This window comes from Anomalospiza imberbis, chromosome 3 (assembly GCF_031753505.1).
Source record: "Anomalospiza imberbis isolate Cuckoo-Finch-1a 21T00152 chromosome 3, ASM3175350v1, whole genome shotgun sequence".
Classification (NCBI taxonomy): Eukaryota; Metazoa; Chordata; class Aves; order Passeriformes; family Viduidae; genus Anomalospiza; species Anomalospiza imberbis.
In genome coordinates, this window is record NC_089683.1 from 31,398,586 (window position 1) to 31,423,340 (window position 24,755).

General features: G+C 35.7%; 1 long non-coding RNA gene across 1 annotated transcript; it reads right to left on the reverse strand.

Annotated features, from left to right (window-relative positions):
* Positions 1-990: 990 nt before the first annotated feature.
* LOC137469866 (uncharacterized) lies at positions 991-8,229 on the reverse strand. The gene is made up of 3 exons (XR_010996726.1): positions 8,053-8,229; positions 1,512-1,658; positions 991-1,412 (listed from the first exon to the last, which is right to left on the reverse strand). It is a non-coding gene; the product is annotated as an uncharacterized lncRNA (long non-coding RNA).
* Positions 8,230-24,755: the final 16,526 nt, after the last annotated feature.

Below are 24,755 nucleotides of genomic sequence, written 5' to 3' on the forward strand. Positions count from 1 at the left end.
CTTTTCCAACTCCCAAGTTTGCACTCCTGCCTATAGATGGCTAAGTCTGATTTGTGCTACTAGTCTGAGAGATCTGCTACCATCTTGAGCCTGTGCACTTCTGCACAGCGTTTTATGCTAGTCCGATACAGTTCATTTCATACAGAATAACTACTTGTAATTAGTATAAGCTGAATCTGAACCAGAACAACCTTAGACAATGGCTGACTGACTGCTAGACAGATGCTGCCACAACTGAAACAAGATAACATCATGTCAGCCCAAGAAAAGCCTAGGTAAATTCAGAGACCTCTGTTGTCAGGCTAGTACAAAAGCAGGAGGAAAGACACTGAATTTTGACTTATAACAAAAAAAATTATCATTTTTTAAAAAGAATAAGATATTTTATTCAGCAATTGTCTGAAACTGTAAGTAAAAATTAATACACTGATAGTACAACCTAATAAAAGGCAGTCATAGACAAAAATTATATAAATGCTGCTTCTTTTCATCATCATTGTACAGGAACATCTGCTTAGATTGTGTTTCCCCCGAGGAATAAAGCTACATATGCAAAAGCCTCTTTGTGATAGAGTGGATTAGAAGATGGAAAAAAAACCCCAGTACTTTCCCCTTATAAAACCAGAATTTAGCCCTTCTAAGATGCCAGGAAAATGGCTCATGAGACCAGAAAACCTTGCAAAGGGTATGAAGGACTTGAATAGCTTCAGTGTGCTTGGTATATTGGCACCAAAATCCCATTTCCACCACAACTTCTGCCATAGATCACCACACTTCTTAAGAAATATGGGACACTTGAAGCCACATTAAAGCAGGTTTGAGTTCCAGTGGAGAACTTTAAGTGACAGAGAACAAATGAAGCAACAATAAATTATTATTATCTTATGTGAAAGGGCAGGAAGTATGGGTGAAGGAAACCACTTTCTTCTCTGCTATAATAACCACAAATCAATTTCCTGGCAGTACTCAATGAAGAATCATAATTACACTCTTCAGAAATTATTGTCCTGGTCCACAACCAATTACCACACTCATTCCAAGTGAGATTTATATTCTTTACTGGCAACTCTATCTACATCTCACAACAATGAGGCAGAAGGTTCTGGAAGTCCTGCAATATACCAGATCCACTTCTGCAACAGATTCATATCTTCCTTTGATGACACAAAGTTACCCAGAAATTACAAGTAGCCTTAAAATAAAAATGCTGTGTTGAAGGAAATCATCTTCACATTGTCAGAAATCCATTAAGGGAATCAATCTAAGTTTAGCTGCTGAAGCAGTGAATCTCACTAAATCATCTTCCCTGTTTGTCTCTCATTCCCTCCAGGGCTATTAGCAGCAAAATGAAGGTCTAATTTCAATGCCACTTTGGCTGCTCTAGCATGCTTGATCTGAAACCTATATGAAGTCTACAGAAAAACAAAGGCAATTGGAACACTGGGATCAGATTTTATATTTATATTACTATACAGAAGGAGGTTTGGTTTCAACTTCAAGAAAACAGCTACCTTATTATGGATGACATCTCCATACATTGGCCAAAATGGTTTGAGGGTCTGGTGTATTAAACCAGCCATTTCCAAGCAGAAACCCACAGAAGACAGGGTGGAAAAATAATTTCTGACTGATATTTCTGTAGTGATACTGCCATTGGACTGCAAAAGTGGTAAGCAAAAGGGGTCAAATACCTCTAGGTTGCATTTGCTACTGCTGTCTAGGAAAAAAAGTAAAAGCTCCGAGGTTGGGGAGCAGAGGGGAAGCAGCACCAGATGGAAGGATGATGTTACCTCACTAATTTTAGGTCAGTTTTTCTGGTCATTTTAAATTTGGTTCAGAGACTCTGTAAGCAGGATATATGCAACTTGAAAGTGAAAAGGAATTTTTAATTGATTGTCACAACAAAAAAAATTTAGTAACTTTAACAAGGTGACCCAAAACTCCCTAACCAGGCACAAACAGAGCCTCTTGTTTTTTCCACTAGTATTGTATCTTTTCAACTTGTATCTTTTTCTACTAATATTGTATCTTTTCCACCAGTATTGTATCTATCGTCTAGTCTTTACCTGGGATCCTGGGCTGGCAAAGGGGAAAGGTTGCAGTAGAACTTATAGAGACACTAAGGAGAGGTAAAGGTGTAGGAGCAGAATGTATATTGGGCTTCAAATATGTTCTGTCAGGTCTACATGGATTCAGTGCAAATTTGGAAACATCATGCTCAAAAGCAAATTAAAACAAAAAAAAAAAAAATAATCATCTGGTTCTGCCAAGAAGTCACATTAAGTGTTTCATGTTACACTGAGAGACTAAGTAGGTTGCAACCAAGCTGTACAAAATAGGATTTATTTTAGTTGAAGCATTTCACAAGTATTGCAAACTTATATATTTTGCATATCTTCTTGATTAAAGATATAAGTGATAAGGTTCATTGCAATAACCTCAGGTTAGCATATATACATTTTAAATGCCAATGTTTGGTACAGCAGGCAGGAAGTATTCTTGTTAGTTTATTTAGAAAATTGTGACTGTCCTGATTGTGACTTGGGTGTTACCTGTCAGATAGCAAGCCTACATGTCGACAATAGTTTGACTGATTCATCTCTTCTTCTCAGACTCAAGTAGATGGATGTTGAGAGAGTCATGTTCTCTCTTTTTTTCTTTTCTTTTTCAAAATTATTTGCAAGAAACACTTTAACATATTTCTTTTTATTTGCAAGAGGTTTATCTACACATTTATGCTCCCAGGTTGTTATAGGATGGGGATGCCTTAGATTTGGATAGCTTTAGGTAGCTGTTTGCTGTTATCTGAAGCTCTCTGCTGTATGACACACTTCCTAAATAACAGAAGGATTTTGAAGGATGGGCAATCCAGAGATTCATGCAAGGTTCTAATTTCTTATGAAAAGGAAGAAGTGAGAGGATACTTTATGTTCTGTGAAACTCTCTCACAAGTCAAGATTAGTGTTTAAAATTTTTATTATCTTTCACATGAGAAAGAAATTATTCTTTATCATGGATATGCATATTCTACACCATAAAACACCAATACTACTGACTGAAGGACCATGACATCCCTCAGGCTGTAGCCTTGCTAAAAAGAATTTGCATTTAATTTTATGTTACCAAATACCATGAAGCCCATGTACCTGTAGGGAAATTCAATTCCTTTTGCTGAGCCATAAGGAGCTGTTTCTGTGTCTTATTTAGTTGTGCAGTACCTCAAACCCCTTTGAAATCAATAGCTTCCATTTTGGCATACAGCTGTGCTCACTAGTGTCTATCCTTCTCTATCATCTCATTTACCAAAAAAGGAGAGAGTACCACTTCCCTCCAGTTCTTCCCAACAGCATTCTGAAATAGAAGAAGAATAAGTAGTTGGGAAGAAAATTGCTGTCATTCCGGTGGAATCATACGTAATTTGCCCGAAAAGACTGTGGTTATTGCAATGATTTTAATTAGAGAAACATGCTCTCTAAAAATACTTTTGAACAGTGCTTCATTCTTTATTTGTTGAACAAAATAAAATTATTTCTGACCAAGTCTCAGACCCAAAGAATGAAGTCCATATTAGTTCTGTTTATAAATCATTACTCATAATGATTTTCAGCCAGTAAACTTCCTGATGTTAAGGGGCAGAAACATGTATTTATTAGTCTGCTCCAGATACCACTGCTCTCTATTAGCTCAACAGCTTCTGACTACTCAATATGCAACTTTATTGCAAACTTTGGAGAGCTTTGTATTGAAAAACTATTTAAGGATCACGAATATGTAATTTTTCTGATTATGTTGAAATTCTGTGTCAGAATTAGTATCTGTTCTTTTTACAGTAGCTTTCCCTCTCTTCCCACATCGCAAAATAAAACTGTGCTTTCTTAATATTCTTTAAAATTACACAAATGTTGATGGCATGGTTATAAAATTTAAGCTTTCATTACTTCCTAGATAAATCCAAGATTTTTTGATCAGTGATAACTCAGAAATATCACAAATTGATAATTATACAGTAACATTTTCAGGATGTTAATGAACCCATTTTAATTTCTACATGGGTTCTAGCTCAAAATTGCAAAATAGTTTGCTTTACTCCTTAAAGCATTATGTTGCTTGCTTTCAGTCTTGCTTGCTGTGAGCTTTATTATTCTGTCTAGGGCATTACTAGGAATGAATTACTATCAACTTGGTAAGTTGAACAAGCTTATAAAATGACAACCAATTCTCATATCACCTGCTAAAATCCTACTTCCCATCTGCTTTGGTTCCTGCTGCTGCTATTTCCTCTCTTGTTGGACAAGACAGGTATTCTCAGTTGAGAAGGCAGTGCTGTTTGTCGGGAAGAGGAGATTCCTCCCTGCCAGCTTCTCACCACAGCCCTTACCACTTTTTTTCAATGTCACCATTATCACCCACATTTAGTTGTAATTGGTACCAGATAAGAGTGTGTCTGGATTTCTATTGCTGATTTGCATAATAAATAAAGCACATACAGTACTCATAGGGATCCTTGTGGACTGTGAGCCATTTGTGTTACTGTACTCATTTCATACAGTAAGATTCAAATAATATTTATTAATTTTGATTCTAGAAATCTAAAAAACACTGTTAAATCTCAGTTTGGGAGGACTGTAGATGCCTGTTCCATTAAATGGATGGTAGGTAATGGGAATCCTACCCAGAGGCTGTATCCAAAGCAGGGAGTACTACCAAGTGATGGGAACAGTCTGCAGCCTTGAATGCCTTTGTTCAAGTTTCTGTGGCCAATACATTTCAGGATTTTTATTTTTATTGTAAGTATGATATTACTTATCTTTTGTAAATACATTGCAGTCCTTAGATAATCAATATAGAATGACAGAATGGCTTAGTTTGGAAGGGACCCTAAAGATCATCTCGTTCCAACACCCCTGCCATTGGCAGGGACTCCTTCCACAAGATTAGATTGCTCCAGGTCTCATCCAACCTGGCCTTAAACCTTTCAGGAACAGGGCATGCACAACTTCTCTGGCCAACCTGTTCCAGTGTCTCACCACCCTCAAGCAAAGAATTTCTTCCTAATATCTAATCAAAACCTACTCTCCTCTAGTTTGAAGCCATTTCTATCATTATGTGTATAATAAGTGTAAAGGTGCTAAGAATAATTTAAGTAGAATTCATTATATGCTATTATATTCTGTTAGTACTATGTAGTCATGTTTTATTGCTACAATCATTTCTTCATCTCTGATTCCAAGTATGGTAGCTGAAAATGGCATATTTCTCATATAAATCACTTCTGTTACTCATGAGGTCTCTTGAATCTGTGTATTTAAATAGTTAAATAGGGAAAACAGTGTTGTTTTGACATTTTAGTTTTTTGAATATGCTTTGATAATAACTAGTAGCAGAAAGCTTCCTGTTAGGCAATAAAACAAAGAATTTTTTTCCATAAGCGGAATGTCATGTATTATCAAACTGAGTCCTTTCTGTTTCTAATAGTTTTCCCATGTGTTTATTTAAAGGGCCTTACTGAATAACAGCTTGAATATTTTGATCCCAATTTAGTTGGGGCCTTTTATTAGATTTGGGTGAGCTGTCAATTTGTATGATTGTTATTTATTACTATGCTGCTCCAGTGGTATGTATGTGGAAGACAATATTAAATTTTTTAATTGTTTAGATGACATTTACTAGAATATTCATCAAAATTTAGTTAATATAGACTAGAGATCTTATGATATTTTGTTAATGAAAACATGGAACAAATCTCTCAGAAGCAAAACTTAGACATTTATTTTTATTCTTTGTTTAAATTCTGTAATTTAACACTGTAATTTAGTATTCAGATGTCTTCTTCATATATTATAAAATAGTTGTAATAAAATCCATGTTCAAGTTACATTTTACATAAATACAGCTTAAGACATAACATTTAAACTCTGTACTCTTTAGGAAGGGTTTACTTGTTCTCCATATAAACAGTGTTCTACATCAGGGTCAGGACTTATGTCTCAGACTCTGATGTTTTATAATGGAGACATTTTTTTAAATGCTATGGGATCTGTGTGTTTTCCAATAAATCCTTAGAAATCTTCAACTCAGGTCAGAAAAGTTTTAATTTTTTTTAATACAATTAAGAGTCCCTCTGTATTAAAATTTCTAATAATATTTAATCCTTGTTTATCACTGCAGTATTGCTCTAATTCCATAACATATTTGGAAGAATTATCTCCTACTTTGGAAAAAGTGTGGACACAAGTGTTGGAGACTGCTCCCTTGACAGCTTATATATATATTTTGCACATAGTTTTAGTAGAGCCTTGGATAAAAATGGAGAAAAACTTCAGAAAATATATAAACAATTACACATCTGTGTCAAAACTTGCAGGGATCCTTAAAAAACTGCTACATCTAAATGATTTTTCAAACTTAATAAAATTAAATTGGAAATGGGAGAGAAATTAAAAGACAAGAAGTTTGACACATATTTAGACAGAACATAAAGACTATAATTCTCTGTCCTACTTAAAGGAATTGCATGTCCCTGCTGTATCCTATCTTGTGAATTGTCTTCAAAGGTCACCACTCTTTCTCAGTTTATTTGAATTTTTTTTTTTACTAGGGTGTCTTTCTCCTTTGTTTCAGATACAAGTATTCAGTTTGTCAGGAAAAACATGAATTAGTATCAGACAGAACATTCATGAGGCCTAATCTCTTTCCCAGCATCTTTAGGCAAAAAGAGAGTAAAGATGAGACAAAAACACAGACAGACAGATTATTCTTCAGGGAATGATTCAAAAAAGGAGTTTAAGATTTAGATTTGTATTTAAAAATAGCCATTGTGAATAAACCTTCTTCATCCACCCCTACTACTTCTGAGATAACACTGACAAAATTTAAGGTCCCTTTAGACGAACTTTAAAGACTTCTTCCAACCCAGAGCATTCAATGGTTCTATTAAAAAATTAAAACACTAGAAGAAAGGAACCAAAAACTAGCCCAAAAGAGGCATATTAAACTATGTACTTAAATAATAATGTAACTATGGATATAAGTAGGAAACAAGAATAAGAATTTAGTTTTTACTGTGATTCCCCCTTTAAACAAATCAGGCCTGATCATTCTTTGCAGGATTTTGAAACTTCAGTCAGATTGATATGCTGCATTAGCCAAAAATTTATAAGTTTCCTGTAAACCTCATGGACTCATGGAGCTAAATCCCTACCTCACTCTTTGTTCAGTTTACAGAAGTACATCTGCCTATTGCTATGTGTCATAGACTGTTTTAATAGAGAAAACAATTAATCCAATATGTTCAGAAAAATATTGAATTTCCCCATTAAAATGAAAAACTAAGAAATAATTTTTTCAATAGTTAAGGTTTTACAAAGAGATAAATTTATGAAATTCAACAAATAAATCCACAAAAATAAAGAACTCTGGATTAGCCAACAGTTTGTAGTTCAATAATCATAATGAGATCTTTTATTATAGTATCCTTAGCTCATGAGAGGATTATATGTCTTCATTTTCCTTTTTTAATTTCCCACAAGCATGAAACATGACAATTTTTTCCCACTGGCAATCATGTTACATTGTAAAAATGCTAATTGGTGATTGCGGGATAAAAAATAAGTCTTCGATCATTTACCTTTACTTCTCACTGACATTCATCTACTTTCTGTACTTCATGAAGTCACCTCTCCATACCAGTAGTCTAGTTAGTAGAAGTATAACTGGACAGGTACTGCTCATTAGATACTAAAGTTAACTATCCTCCATTCCTTTTGTTGAGTTTTGAGGATTTGTATTTGACCATTCTCAATGCCTTTAGCATGAGTCCTGTTCAAGCTTGTGATGTTGCCCATTGTTGTACTGGGAGAACTAAGTACACCTAAGGAAGCACTTTTGCTCAACGATTGGACTAATGGAACATCCTGAAATACAAAAAATTATTATTGGTAGTGAATTTCTCTTAATTGTCTGCTTCAGGTATCCTGTGTTCCTTCTGATACACTCAGCACCACTCACTACCCTGGGCTGGGACATAACAGTGCAAAGGATGTTTATTTTAACCTGATCCTCTTATTGCAGACAAAATGCAGACCACATCTGTTATGGCTCAGATCCTGAAGCACTGGGATGAGGTTATCACAAAGAGGTACTTCAGGGAGAGGAGTTAGCTTCAAAAGGGTGTTTGCTGGAAGCCATGACAGGCAGTAAGCAGCTAGCAGAAGGGAACATAAAGTTATAAGTAGGAACTAAGTCTTGCAGCAGGGTCATGCTGTCACAGTCAATAGAGCTTGATGGAGTTCTTGTGAAACACTACAGGCACAAAGCACCAGGGCACAGACAATAGACCAAAATAAAACCAAACCAGTGGAGTACTTAAGAAAACAGTTGGCTAAACCCAGTGTAGACAAATATGTCATCAGGGAATAAAATATTTTTTTAAAAATCTCGGTCCATTTCCCTATTTTTCATGAAGAATTCATAACACATTTTTAAAAAGCTATTTTAGACAATGTTTCATAGAGACGCTGTGCCCAGGTCAGCCCTATTTCTCTTCCATGCAGTCGTTTGATAATCATCTGCTACAAATACTTCACAGCATATGGTATTCCCAAAAATGTTGTTTCAGATCCAATAAAGAAAACCACTTGCTGTTCTTGAAATGCCATTCCAGACAATGAAATTCCAACTCAGCAGTTCATAAAGCATCAAGGACTGAATATTTGCAAAAAATCACTAGGAGTTAGCATTTATTTCCTTGCCTGTAATCATTGTGGACTAGTATTATCCCAGTTTGCAAAAGGACTGCACGGAGATGATTTTGAGGGCTGCGTATCTTCCCTTACTAGGAATGACAATAGATCCTGGAACTAGTCACTTTAAAGCTTTAATTCCTGTTCTGATACCTCTGGGAATCTTCAGTAATCAAATACTGTTTTGACCGGAGGGACACTGGGTATCCATTCTAATTTTGTATTTCAAATGTGAGATGATTGTATTTTTTCCCATGCGCAGAAGATTGCACAGATTCCTGCTGCATTTAGAGAAAGGGTTATAACATCTGCTTGTGTTGCGAAGTCCAACAACCAAAGTGACTACCAAATGCTGAGCTAAGCTCTACAGTTTCCACAAGTCATCTGCTTCCAGTAAGCATCTTCATCTTTATGGCAATTATTTTTTCAGGAAAGGGGATCTTCCCACTGACTTTCTTCAGAAATCTGTGTTTTGACAATGTTAGAGGCAGTTTGAAAGCTTAAACAGATTTTTCCTTGTTTATCTTATACTTAAGTAAACTTGGATTTAAAACCACAACCCAATCAGATCATTACCTTTCAGTGAGCTGTATTCCCTGGGAAGTAGCTATTTTTATATGAGTCAGAAATGCAAACTACTGTTTTGTTTAATGTATCCTATTTTGCAAATAATTTTCACACTAGAAAATTCTTGCTACTTCACAGTCATAGAAGAAGAGAGATGTGGGATATTCAGAAGCCACCTAGAGCATCAGGATGTCAAGTTTCCATTAATTTTAATGGGAATTGGCACCCTCACCCTTCAGATATGTTTGAACACTTTCTCTTTACAACATACACTGTGGACATCTTTTGGGTTGTTTTTCTTAAATCGCAATTTTACACCATCATAATTTTAGTATTTCTCACTTTACTGATGTCATTTAGAAAGCAAAGAATATCTTTGTTCACACTGCAAACATAACATTGCATGGAGAAGGATATTTATTGGAAATAACTGTGATCATAAACTTTTGAAAAAATATGGATGTTTCCTAGACACACTTTCCTTGCTTTAAAAGTGTCTTTAGTCTTAGAGAAGAAGACGACAGATGTGTAAAAGCACTCCAGGCTACCACCACTGTCCTCTCATCCCGATGTTTCCACATGGCCTGTGAGCCATGAGCACTGTACTCTTCACAGTGGAATACTCTGATTTAAAGCAGGATCCACTGCTATTCCAGATCCCAAACTTGTATCTCATTCTTCCTCTTCTCAGTATTTGACTTTTCCCACAGATAAAAAATTCCTTTCTGAGCAAGTTTAACTGATTGAAGTAGACCTTATTGCACTAAAAATTTTTAGTTGTGAAGAAGCAAGTATTTTTAGAGACATAAAAATGTCACAGCAATTCATGTCACTTTGATGAAGTTTCTTAGAATCTCCTGCATGGCTCATAAATACAGGAGGAAGTACATCAGAGGCAGTAAAACTTGCTCAGTGTACACAGATATATAGAGATACCCATGATAAGCATGCATTGCAATGGGCTTGCTCCTTCCTTGGTTCTTTTGCAGAGGAGTATAAGTCCTCTGGATGGAAAATGAAGTGTGGAATGGACCTTGTACCAAGCAAAATGAACCTTTACTCATGCCTGGATTTAAGGGCAGCTGTTCTGGTTTTCCTCTGTTTTAGATAACTGTAGCATGTATGTTATAAAGGCTGAAGCAAAAGCTTGGAAAGCTGCCAATAAAATGAAATTAGCTTTTCTCAGGGTGATGCTGCTGGCCTGACCTACTCAACTCACAGCTCTTCTTTGCCTATCGGTGTGATTTCAATATTGCACCTTGATGGACCAAATTTAGTGTTTCCTGCCACTGCATTCCCACGCTTCCACACTTGGATGAGTATCAGAACTCTGGATTTCATACCATAAATGTCTCTTAGTTCATTACCAGTGATTACACAACACATTGTTCTGCTGAGTCAGTGTACATAGAGGATACATTTGATCATCTCTTTCAAGATGATACATGCAAGATGGGAACATTTTCACCTCACAGATTTAAGAGAGAAAAAGACTCCATCAGCCAGAACCCTGTGCAAGAGAAGCATTGCACTGCTGGGCATTTGGCTCTCCGTCTTCATTCAGGTAAAACCCTTGGCCACACCTAGGACCTTAGAAATAAAGCTGTATGCATTCTTTTGATTCAGTGAAATCTTCTATCAAGCATTCAATTTCACCATAGTCATGTTCCTTCTTGCTGCTTTACACATGATCTCATGCAAGGTCAAGCTGACACTCACATGCTTTGGACATACAAATGTCTTACACTCTTTCTAACCTTTTTCACCATGTGCCACTGGACATTGTGTTAATTCTCCCTTGCCCTCTGCAGCTTTCAACAAATACCTTTAGGAAGAGACTGCAACAGACCAGAAGATCAATGGCTGGGTGAAGCTGCCTGCACACTGTTACCAATTTACTGGCTACAATTGCAGCTCAAGTCTAAAGGGTGTTGGGTTGGGCCCAGATTCCAGTTATGAATGGAAAGTCAATGGAATGATTCTCCCTGAACTGAAAGTGAATTTTCAATTGAGCCCATTAACCACAAAATAAAATGTTCCTTTTGTACAGGCACAACAAGGACTTACTGTTGCTTGGCTGGTTTGTTTCTTATGTATCATATTTTTATGTTTACTCTTAACAAGGTTTTCTAATACCTCAGGGCATGAAAACATTGCTTCAAAACATTTCTATTACTTAAAATATATATTTCCATAGAAAGATTACATGATATGGGGCTGCATTGCTTGTTTTGAGAAGATCTATAAGGCATACAACCTAAGACTAAAGAGTATCTGCAATAGGCACCAATGTGCAGATCTTCCAGTTGCCATCTTCCTTTGTACACAGTTACTTCTTTCTAAATATACAAGCCTGAATATTGACTATTCTTATCAAACAATGAGAACTAGACCTGCAAAAAACAGAGAGGAAAACTTGTTTTCCTGCAGATGCTGATCCACGTCTTTTACCTGCAATTCAGAAGGGAAATAAACTACTCAGTGTTTGTTTTCTCCATTTTGCTTGCTCAGATGATGCACTTCCTCCACTTGTATCAAAACTATTTAAAACCTTCAAATAGCTTCTGACTGTCCCTGACCACTCCTTTGTGCCAAAATAAGTGTTATGCATTAAGTGCAATTAAGGAGCACCTCAGGAAAAATCAATGACTTTGAGCTTAAAAGAAGGCCAGCTAATTGCAGAATTAAAAATTAAAAAAAAAAAATCACATTATCTGAATTAGTCCATGCTCCTGCGTCCTGCAAGATTCAGATGACATCCTTTAAATTGATGACATTGCACGTGATGCCTGTTTATCAGCAAACTTATGAGAAGTGCAGGAGTAGTCAGGGATCAGGATATGTTTTTAGTAGAACATAACATAGTAAATTGAAATTGATTTCTGTCAGGCTGCAAGAGGATGAAGCAGATGGGTTAAAAGTTGTGGAGACAGAAATAAACTGATGAGAAAGAACAAATTAAGATCCTTGCAAATAATCTCCTTGATCAAAATGATAACAAACTTGTTTTCAATATGACCTTTCTCTCCTCTCCCCATACTGAAACTTCATTGTTCTTTTTGTCCCCAGAGCATAATCCTCCTGGAGAAGTCTAAACTCAGCAAATGAGAATGTTCCCTGACTGCCAGGCGTGGGTGAGCATTTGAATAGTGCCCTGGATGGATGCATGTCAGGGAGAAATGTGGGAGTAGAACATCCACCCTGTACATGCCAGAGTCTGCTAGAAACAGGTTCATAGCAGAGGGCCTGTGATGCACTTCTACGATAAGAAGAAATTGCAGACTACACTGTATTTTGCTCAGAATAAGAGAATAAGATTAAAATTAAAGTATAAGCACCTTATACTGAGGTACTATGTGTGAGGTACCTTATAATGAGGTACAATATCGTCAAAGGTGAGAAATTATATTGAGTTGTCAATTGGTTGAGTAATTCCTCATTTTATTGTACAACTGCCCCAAATACTGTTCCTCGGCCTGTTTTCAATCAGTTCTAAGTTAGTTTGAATTGGAAATTAAATGTAATAAGATATAGAACTGTTTCTACAAATATTCAGCCTCAGAAACAGGCAAATATTGAGTTTGTTCTCCTAATTAAAAATTTTGGTTTTAAACTATGAAGTACCATTAGCTGCGTCACTTCTTTTTATTCTGTTCATTTCTCAGAGTTTAGCTTTCTGGAAGTGCTTCTGACTATTTCATTTTCCTTGTTCAAGACATTTCTCAGGAGACATGTTTCTTCAGTGCAATCCCTGGCTTGCACTCTGTCTTCCCTCTCAAAAGCTAACACAGCAGGCCCTTCCATGTCTGGCCAGGAACTAAAAAGAAAAACAGCTTCTCTCAAACTAATGTCTTCTTGATTTACTTAAAGTATTTCCACAATCAGAGAAAATTTTTAAATAAAACATACAATCTACATCAGCATATCCTAAACCTTTTATTCTCTTACAAATTAGGACAGGCTTCAAAATTGCTGTCTTTCACTAGACAGCTAAGCACTTACAGAGGCACTGACGTTTCCACTTGTACTGGCATCTTCCTCTCAAAGGTTAGCATACATAGCTAAAAAAATAAGACTTTTTTTTTTTTTCTTATCTCAACGTTCTGAACTGTATCAAAAATTGCAGGGCTTTGCTTGGAAGTTATCCCATCATGACTTACCCAGAGAAGCTGTGGATGTCCTATCCCTGGAAATGTTGAAGGTCAGGCTTGAAATGGGGCTTTGACCTACCTTGTCTAGTGGAAGGTGTCCTGCCACGACAGTGGGGTTGGAACTAGATAATCTTTAAGGTCCTTTTCAACTCAAATCATTCTATGGTTCTACAGTAATTCTATGGCTTCAGGGCATACTCCCTTAAGCATTTTCTGGACTACGTCTCATATGTATAATGTGATGCTTTTTATTTTCAAGATTATTATTAAAAGGCATATAAATATTCTTATTGTTCTGGAAATTATGTTCTGGAATAAGTAGGCATACCTTAGAATGTCCATCCTTATAAAAAATTAATGTATTTACAAAGGAAGTTACCCTTTAAACCTTCAGTCTCATAATTTTTGCTTCTGCAGGCCTGATCTTTGTAAAAATTTAGCCACATATTTAGCACCAGCAATTAGGAGCCAGAGTGTACTATAATGCACTTACTTCTAGACCATTTTTAAAAAATAGTAAAAATATTAAAATACTTTCCCAGGCTTTTGCTTTTTTGCTGTATGCTACATGCTCCTTGGAAATAAAAGTATTCAACTATTGCTGGCTCTGAGGGAAGCCACAAATAACAGCTTCAGGTGCTATTGCAGTATCATGCCTAGAATTCATTTTTTTTAATACTTGTGCCAATTTTTAGTATTGAAGTTAGGGATTAAAAGAGCCTGAGAAATCCATTTTACCAAATAGATGTAAAAAAAATCTCTCAGCTGAGTCTCACAGCTGACAAGGTCTCCTCTGCACAGACTAGGAAACATTGATCAGCTCAGTCACAAATTCCATCTGATGAGCTGTGCTGACCTGACTACTAGAAATTTTGAAAAATTGGATGAAGTCTACAGAGATATGGTTCCTCTTTCCAAATAAGTTTCCCATATCCACCAATGGCTTGAATCCATTGAAAATCACTCCAAATGCCAAATCGTTGACATCACTTCTCTGCCAAAACCTCATAAAGTATTTTTGGCTTGATATAGAGTCATATACACTAAGGAAGGCTTTGACCTAGAAAATGATTGCCTTGAAGTGAACTGAAAATACAAAAGTTTTTCAAACTGTCCTCATCTTTCTGCAGCCTCACCTGATAAGTGCTACAGAAATCCTAAATAAGAGGAGAGGGGAAAAAAGTTAGGAAACCTGAAATATAAGAGTAATTTCTTCAGCAAAAAATATTACCATGGTATCTCTGTCTAAGTTCCAACTTTCAATAAATAAATAGCATACAGAAACACACATGTGTTAAATATTAATTTGAATTCTTAGCAGAATTCTTATTAGAATCTATTAGCTCTATCCAAACTGTTCAGCTAAACACATTTGCATTTACATAGCAAAGAGTTGCAAGAATTTCAGGAAGCTTGACCTTTTACAAGAAGTTGTAGAAATGATGCAGGCATCTTTTTCTCTGGAAAAAATATATAAATTCACTGCCTCAGTGTGTTCTACAGCACCTTCAGGTTCCAATATGTGTACAAAAAGTTAACAATATGTTATTTTTCCCAAAGAATTTATGGAATTTTCTGTATGAGAAGGCATAAGAGACATAGGATGAGAAGTAGTGTGCAGAGCTAACAAGTTCCTGATGAGAACTCCAAGAATGTTTTGGATGTATATGTGCAGATGTGCTCTAAAAATGAAATAAACCCTTAAAGATACTCTCAACCTGTTGCAGTTTGACATACCACCATCTGAAGGAATTAATAACAGGAGTTTAAAATTTAGAGTCTCTCAATCACTTGATCAACAGGCAAAAGTCAAAGGGTGCCTAACCAGGCAGGGTACTGAAAAGAATCCAAGTCTAAGCTGGAAGCCCATTGTAAGAAATACAGGTGGTCAGAGCATGACATTACATTAACACAGATCCTCCAAATTCACCAGCACTCTAAATTTAGTCCAGTGTTTCATGGCAATATCAAAATTCTCTTTGTCTCAAGACAATAAAATATTTAAAACATTATCTTTTGATTTTAACTGGTTTCATTTATTGATTATGTAACTTAATACATGTAAAATTCTATTGCTAATTTTTTTCCAGTCTTGAATATTATTATGAGAGTAGTTGCCAACTAAGCCGTAACGGTCAATGTTGTTTGTGAAACCTACTACGTTTTTTTTTCCCCATTTGTCTTTTATACACTGCTAAAATTTGAAATTGTCATTAAAGTGATAAACTTTAAAAGATGACAGAAGTATTCCTTGAAAATTCAGAAGAAACCAGTAAGTTCATCTTTAAAAAAGTCAGTAAATCCAGCATCAAATATCAATAGAGCGGTATCTTTTATTGTTGTAGGGCCACAAAGAATTTTTGATCAGTTTAAAACCAATTGAACAGCTGCTGTCTTCAACCTTTTGTTCTGAATGTAACATGCACTCAGTTTTAATCCAGCACAATATTTCAGAGTGATGCATAAACAAATGTCTTTCCTCTTTCTAACGGAGGATACCTTGTCATGTATTTTTTTCCATTGTCATATGGACATCTGATACTGTTTAAAGCATTACATGAACCAAAGTAATCAAAAAAGACTTTATGGTATCTGCCAGATAGTTATTATTTTGTTCCTATCATAACACAGTGTATGCTTACATTTGTTTCCCTCTCCCTATTGATGAAAATGTAGAAAAATCAAAAAAGAACTCTTGCAGTATATATAATAACTTTTTGAAACAGGGAGAAGCATTCAGAAATGTAAAATTTGCTAAAAAGTACAGGTTTCTGCTAATTTGTGTCAACCAGGAAACAGAAACAACTTTCCTGTACTAGACTTGCATATTTTTGTTCCATAGCACAGTGCATAACATTGCAAATTCTTAGGACCTTTTTGAAACCTGAGATACACTAATGCTACTCCATGTGCAAGTGGCATAATAATGATGGACTTAATACTTCTTGCCCACTTGTATGCAAGAATTCTTCTGTATTAATGGCAACAGTCCTTTAACCTGAAAGTCTTGCCATGCAACAATTTGTCTGTGCCTGGGTTGCCCAGCAGATCTGAGGAACCAATTTAGAAAAGGAAGATATCTATGATGAATACTTGCATTTGTAAAAACAAGGGAGCCTCTTGCCTCTTGCTACTGTGCCTTTCTTTAGTCACATGGCATTGACTACAAGAATGGCAAGTGATTTTATGAGCTTCTGGCTACTCCAGGAACTGGGGAGACCTCATGAATTCTGCAGGGTCTCAGGAAATATTCTGAGAACTGTTCATTGGTCCAGAGGGAAAACGAATGAGGAAACTCCATGATGCAAGCCTGTGAGCACCTCCTTTCTCTTGGCCTTGTCCGTACTTTCTCCCCAGGGAAGGGTGTTGATTGTGTCCCTGATTTAGGGCATAAGGGTTTGGCTCTCCAACAAGTGACTGAATATAACCAACATTCTTAAAGATGGAACTGTACTGAAAAGATGCCAAGTAGTCAGAAGTGCACATCCAAAAAAGTCAGCTTCTTTATTTGCCATTTGCTTTCTTGCCCCAAAAAGGTTTCTTTGTAGTATGCTCATCTGCGAACTCAAATCTTTCTGCTTCTCAGACTTTGGAAACATCATACTGTTAGGTCACGTTATAGTGAACTGTCATCTAAAACGGCACATGCAAGTTCTCACCGAAAATAAGACAAATTTGATTGAAAAGCACCAGAATAACCACAGTTTTTCTGAGCACCAGGGGGAATTCAGGTGTTAAGTACTCCCATAGCATCAGAGATTCAGATTTGTTGAGGGTGTGAATGGCCACTGATCAAGCCAAACACTGCCTTAAGGCAGCAGGATATCTTTATGATTTATTTAATCACACATAACTTTAAGCTTAGTTTTAAGTAAATCTTTCTAAAACTAACCCTGGATGTAAACCTACCTAAACGTACCCTAGTACTCTATTTCTTACACTTTTTGAAGGGTCCTTTATTACAGAAAAGGATTTTTTAAGGTCTCCGTCAAGGTTCCAGTGCATACTGATATAATAAAACTTTCACATTTTCAAAGCGAAAATTTTAAATCCAAGAAAAAACAAATTTTTCACAAAATATGCTGGAAATATGTCTCCTTTCTAAATTGACCTTATTTTAGTAATGTTTTCATGAATGAAGTAGCAAATAATCTTGCGAAAATATCTTTGCTGTCGCACAAAAAGGGTTTGTCTGACATACCCCCATAAATTTTCTATTTTTTGTTAAACTTTGCAAAGGTAATTGTTATGCCTAGAATAAGATCACAGAATAAGAAATAAAATAGGTAAAAACCCTATTTTTTTTCTCTCTGCTGAGCAATCCACTGCTTATGAGAAGTTTTTCTCATTGGAAAATACTTCTAATGCTGTCCAAGGTCAAAAAGAGACTGACATTTGCTGGGTGTTTTGTAGGCTGTGTGAAAGGGATCTGCAAGCTCGGTTTAGTTCCCAGTCAACAAATGTCCAACACAGCTGTCATTAATCGACATTCCTGCTGGCAGCCTCTGCAAAGAGGGCAAAGGCTAATGTACATGGAAGCTGACCTATTTTATGACTTTATTAGTAATTCTTCAGAACAGGCTTCTCAGTGTGAGGAAGTGAACACTGGTTCTTGCTGCTGTTGCTAGGGTTGTAGGCTTCTTTTGGATAAATAAACTTGGTTTCCAAAGCTCCCAGTCTGGCATCTTTCAAACATGCTAAAACCCACTAATAAAGAAATAGTCATACAACTTGTACTGTTTGAAACAAAGCATATTAGCACTCATGCTGAGAAGGCTAGATCTGTTAAGTTTCTTTCCAGAAAGCTATTTGTTAATTAACTATTCCTGTTTCTTTTTCCAATAATATTGTCACTCAGATACAGACATCTTCTGCCAGAACTAATTCTCATTCTGTTATTTAGCAGTCTTTAATTTTTAACACTCTTAACCAAGCTAATTTTTCAGACAACAGCTTGATGAACACCAGGCAACATCTCTGTGGGCTAACCCATAATAAAGTACTACTTCCTATCTACAAAACCACATATATCCATTCATTTTCTACATTCACATCTCTGTAACAAGTTTTCAGTATCAGTGATGAACTTGTTTATAGAAAAAAAAACCTGCTCCTACAACAAGCAGTTTTCTAGCTATGCCTTAACAGCATAACATTTAGGGGAATGTACAAGAGAGAAAAGAGATGTTAACTTTTGGGGTTGTAAATACAGTTTGCAATCATGATATTACAGATTATTGATCTTAGTCTTATGAACTGAGCTATCTTAGCATGGAAGAAAGAGTACTATAGAAACTGGGGGAAAATAATTACAAAACATGATGATGTAATTCCTTCCATGCATAGTTGCACTTCAAACTGTGATTCAAATATTGTTCTGCTTATAATGTAAATCTTAAACTGATCACAAAACACTATTTATTTACCAAGCAGATGCAGATATTGCAGTCTAGAAATAAAATTAATTTAATGAATATAAACAACTATAGTTGTTTATTATATTTCTGTCTATTTGATGAGCCTGAAGGATTCACATTCCTTGATCAGGAAGCATAAAAAGCAATGCAAAAGACAGACATTGTGCAAAAGAATGTTTTATGTTTTTCTAATCCAATTTTCTCACTTTAGAAATACTTTTTGAACTTAAAACAATTTGTTTCCATTTCCTTTTAAAAATGTTTATACCTGGCTTTATAAACTTTAATTTTATAAGAATCCTTTGCCTTAAATCAGCTTCTGAATTGGATATAACCATTTTCCTTTTGCTCACCAAGGAAAGCAGACAAGTATAAAATGCTCCAAGTCTTTATTAAAATCTCTTTTTTTCTGTTTATAGCATAGTTGTACAGCTTTTAGCATTCATGTATTCTTTGGGTCATCAAGACTGTTTTTCATTGCTCTAAATGTACTTGTTTATTTATCCTTCAAATAGTTTGACATTTGATGTGTTGAATTTTCTCTGTGGAAAAACATTAAAGGGAAATTACTCACAGTACATAGCTCTTGCATATTTTTCCCTCATAAAGCAGATTTTTATACATAGCAGACCTTTTGACAAGTTGAGGTCCATTAAGTGCAACAGACAGATCTTTTAAACCATTTTCATACCACATGGCATTATTCAAGGACAGAGTAACTGACCACTGGTCACCTACTCCAACCTGTTATAAATTTCTCTTTTAGGACTGTTTTATTTGAATGCCACTCAAGCACATATTTTTGACTTGCAATTAATCACCAGTCAAGGCTGGTGATATCAGTCTTGACTGACACCATATCAAACCAGCTAAAATAAGCTTGATAACCTTTTCCAGCTGTAATGAATGAGTGACATATATGCCAAATCACAGCCCTTGTGATGTTTTCTCCTTGATAAAAACAGAAGTTTAAAAATTACCCTATCGGGTTGCACGAAAGTTGCGCAAACAACCAAAGAAAAAGTGAGCGATTCTTTATTGTGTGAATAGTTGTGAAACAACCAAGCATCACATGTGAACACTCTCAACACAAAAGATTTTATGTCCATCATAAGACCTTACATGTCACAAATTTGCCACCTTTCCTATAATGTATCTGTTCAGAAAGGTTCACAAATATATCATTCAGAGTCACTGAGAATTTTTATACATGACCCCTGCCTTCCTGTCTCTATGTCTCACATTTTCCCTCAAAGTTTAGAGGATATGAAGACCTCCATGACAACGTCAAGTTGCTATAATTATAGACAAATGTTCACAGGAGACTGGGAGACATTTAGACAGGAAAAGGATGGCACCAATATTTTCAAAGAAAAAATTCCATGTACCACATCTGTCATTTACTGTTCATATTGGAATTGCTTGAGTTTTTTTCTTATATTTTTCTCAAGCTGTCTGGTTGCTTTAATTTCACTGGTTGCAGCTTCAGCAGCATGTTTTCATCACATCCATACTTCTGCTCCAAATATGGTGTTCAAGGAAGACAAAAGGCTCTAACCCGTTCTCTCAAGTTAGTGTTTTCCAGAGATGAAAAAATCTCTTCCCACTGCAGAAGTGCAGAGTGGAACCTTTCTTTCTTTCCTTTCTATTGCTAATATATTAACTGAAATATCCTTATACTTATTGCATTCAATGCATGTCATTTTATTTTGATTGCCAGACTTGTCCAGTATTTTAAATGCATTATCACTTCTTCTTAAAAATTTAGCCTATATTTGAAGCTACCAGACATCTTATCTACACAGTAAGTTGCACATCCTAATCTGCAGTATTATTTGAAATAGTTTTACTCACATCCATGTACTTGCAAGCAAGACTCAGATTCCTCCTGCCTATCTTTCCAATTCTTGCATATGCTGAATCACTCTCTGGTGATGCTGATTTCTCCTCAGTGCTTGATGATGACAATTAAATATTTATCTATTATCTATTTATCTATATTTCTATTAACTCACAAAAGCAAACAGGATGAACTGAAACATATTATTAGTTTGAGACCAGATTATTTTCATTGAATTTACATCAGCTTCTGAAGTTAATTTTGGACTCCTAACCAAGGGGTTTGTACCTGATTTATAAAAACACTATTAAAAAATTATGTACATTGCTGTAGCTTTACAGACCAGCAAAGCCTACCTGAAAATACCTCCTATCAAATTCAAGAGAAAAAAAAAATAAGAAATAAGGATAAAGTTATTTCTATCATTCTGTCACAACACATTGATTGCACTCTAGCAATTTGAATACTATAGTAGAAAACCCGAGTAATTTTCTAAGGTGTTGGAATATGTCCTCACCGAAAGAACAACACATGATTTGGCAAAACAGACATCTACCTATTTGCAACGTTGTTCTCATTTAAAAGCAAAGATACCCTAGTCTTTTTAAAGAATATGCTTTAATGTGCAGGTTATAGATGAAATATCCAGGTCTCTCACTGATATTATCAGAGCTGGTGAAATGATTGATGGTAGTACCCCGTGAATTTGAGATCTAGGCATACTTTGTGAGTCATTAGCACTGGAGCTATCCTACCTTCATGGCTCAGTGGACCAGCTAAGCCAAGCTAAATTTTATGAATTTTATAAATTTTATGAAAAGGAATTCATATGATTCTTCACCTCCGTGAGAATTCAGACAGTAATTCACCATCCTAGTACAAATAAGTAGTTACTTAACATCATAACACTCAAGACTGATGGTGATCCAACTCATTCAAAACCCCAGTGGCAGGTAGAACATGGCACCATGATCTGAATGCACTTTGGTGAGGACTAATAAAAACGTTCTTGTTTCAGGCTTAGGAGCAAAACATCCATATGACTTACTGGAAACTGTATGAAATAGGTAACATAGTGGAATAAGTGGAAATTGGACACATTAATTTCCTGACATTTATAGTAGTAACTTGCAGATATGCCACTCAAACAACGTGTCTGTCAGATCTCATAAATTCAGAAGGGTTGTGTCTGGCTAGAAACAGAATCAGGAATCTCAAAGGAATATCATGCATACAGCTTGAAGCAATGCTGACAAGTCAGACAATGATTCCTTTCCCTTTGACTCTACAATGACACAAGCGCTCTCAGTGTGAAATGTGCCATCATGCTGAGTTGGTAACATCTGAAGGTTAGAGATTCAAATAACTAATTTCTGTTTTCTTGGCTCAGTTTCAACTGGATATAACTTTTTTCTTCACATACTGCTCTCCAAAGAACTGTAAAGTGCTGGAGCATTTTCTGAAGTGCTGCATCCCAGAGGTGACCTGAACATCTGCAGGCACTTTGCATTTGGTAGATTACCTATATTTTTACAAAAATGAACCAGATAAAGCTGCATTTTACTGATAAAATTTTATATTTAGTCCAGACATGAATTTTTGCTATTAAATGGGTTACCTACACAGTGTTCCTTCAACAATTGCATTACTCAGAATAAATTTTTTCTCCACTGCTACCTTAGAAAAATTTATTTGGTATACATAACTGTCTATTTTGTACTATAACCTATCTATTGGTCACAAAATTATTTTTAAAATATGGCTGCACTTTGAAGGACAGGATCTCCTTTTCTGTAGGCTAGCATAAATTATAAGGTTTTTGGTGGGCAGGCCATAAACTCAAAACATGACATCATGCTTCACATTTCCCTATCAACAAATGTGAAGCATATCCTACAGAACTGTAACATGATATTTTCTAAAAAGAGCCTTTTTTTTATTCAATGAGAAGGAAGCATCAGAAAGGTAAGGGCAAGTACATGAAGAGCCAAACCTCATACATAATATCTTTTTGTGCTTCACAAACATTGCTACATTGGAATTATTGTTTCGGGTCTCACTGGTGTTTCAGCAGAATGGCTACCTTGCATCCACATCTGGCACAGGTATTTGTCCAGTTGGAATATTATGGAGAGTTGGATATCCATATTTTTGTGTTTTAACCCCCATAGACAGCTAAACTGCTCACTTACTCCGTCTTCAATGGGGTAAAGGAGAGAATAGAAAGGTAAATAAAAGCATGAAAAATTGTGGTTTGAGATAAAGACAGTTTAATAAAGCAAAAGTAGCACATGACGGCAAAGCAAAATAAGGATTTAATTCACTGCTTCCCACAGGCACGCAGGTATTCATCTCCAGGAGAGCAGAGCCCCACCAGTTGTGACAGTTACTTGGGAAGACAAATGACAGAATTCCAAATATCCCCTTTCCTCCTTGTCATCTTCCTGAGCTTTTTTTTATTGAACACAACATCATATTGTATGGAATATCCCTTTGGTCAGTTGGTGTCACCCCTCCCAGCTGTTTGTTCACCCCAGCCCACTCAGTGGTGGGGTGTGGTGAGAAGCAGAAAATTCCTCAGCTCTGTGTAAACCCTGCTCACCAATAATGAAAACATCCCTATACTATCAACATTGTTTTCAACACAAATCTGCAACATAGCTCTGCATCAGCTATTATGTACAAAATTATCTCAGCCCAAATCAGTTTACACATTTATGGAAAGATGTTGATATGTATAAGCATTCAGGGAAAAGCTAGAAGACAGCCTGAATGATTGAAAAGAATATTTTACAATTAAAAATTTGAAGAGACCAATATAAACATTTCAAGAGAAAGCTAGCATCCCAGCTGCAGCCATAAAAGAATTGACGTGGTACGACATTTTTCAATACAGAGTTTTTTGTCAGAGAAATCTGCAGCACCAGAACAGTCTTTAGATGGCAAAGTTGGACAAATTCAGCTTAGGGAAGAATTGAAGCCTTGTTTGATGAACATTTTTCCTTTGAAACTAATTTATCAGAATAATATTTTTCTAATAATTATAAGAACCCTTGTGAAGAAGATGTACCTCTGAAAGCCATGTTCTAGTTCAAAGTAGAGAAGGCCTATAGCTTAAGTGATGTTGGAGGTCAAGTGAAATTATCAGAGAGATCCCTTCTGGCATTCTGGAAATGGCATCTTAGATTCAATCTTTCTACAAATGATGTTTCAAAAGTGTCTAATATAAACATTAAGAAGAAAACATGAAAACATAAGCTGTATTTATCTGTAACCAATCCAGAGCCAAAGAACACCTCTGTGACTTCTCTATTCTTTGTTCATGAGCCATAGGCAGATGTGAGCACCAGCACAACACATAGTTTTAGGAGTTTATTTATTTATTAGTGTGTGATAATCTAAAAAGACCTTCATGTAGACACTACTACCTATCAGGAAATCAACAGTATTTCTACTTATTTTAAAAGGAATTCAAAATAAAAACCACAAGTTACAATGCCAAACCAGATCTTTTTGAGAAAGCCTATTTCCAGCCTATTTTTGCAGACAGATTTGTCTATCATTTCCTTTATGATGGTAACCAAAGATAGAAAGAAAACAGAAAGGAAATAACATGTTCTAAATGTAATAACAAAAGTCATATTCCATTTTTCCGATTTGCTTAGTCTGCATGATAAAACCAAAAGGAATATGAAGCCTCTAAAGCCGTTACATTCTGTATTGGAGGTTTATATCTAAAAACATGCAGCTTTTTTAGCAGAAATGACAACAGTAAAAATGCATAATTAAATAATATTTTAAGTGTCCTTATTTTTAAGATTATATAAGTTATGTTCCATCTCAAGACATAAATGTAATCCCAAACCTGTCTCTGAACCAAAGTCAGTCATAGTTTCTTTTTTATGATTCACCTTAAAGGTGTGAGTCTGAGCTCCAGATCTTCTACATGTAGGTGTCTACACGTGTGTTAGAGATGTTCCAGGACTCTAGAAGTTCCCAAGATGATGAGTTTACTGAGTTATATCTGTCTGCTCCAGAT